We start from the raw sequence: 349 nt of genomic DNA on the forward strand, positions 1-349 counted from the left end.
TATATAACTGTTTTTACTGCTTCTCGAAAGTCGCTGTGGGTGAAAGGGTGGGGGGTCAAATAATCTGAATTTGAATTTTTGAAGGTTTGTTGGATGGATGAAGGGAAAATGGTTCAAAATAAAATTTATATTGAGGATATAAAATTGGACTTTAGTCATATTTCTAACAGTTCTATTGTCTTCGGCACACTAGTGCACCATTTATGAAACACGATTTCTTTGAACTTATTCGGCTGAACATTTGCTCGATATTTTTCCGAGAACTTGAATAGTTTTGAATAGTTTTTCAAATCGTCGAGTAACAGAATAGTATTTGAAAGGTGGGTAATTATTACATATATGTATGTAC

Source organism: Zeugodacus cucurbitae, chromosome 2 (genome assembly GCF_028554725.1).
Source record: "Zeugodacus cucurbitae isolate PBARC_wt_2022May chromosome 2, idZeuCucr1.2, whole genome shotgun sequence".
Taxonomy (NCBI): domain Eukaryota; kingdom Metazoa; phylum Arthropoda; class Insecta; order Diptera; family Tephritidae; genus Zeugodacus; species Zeugodacus cucurbitae.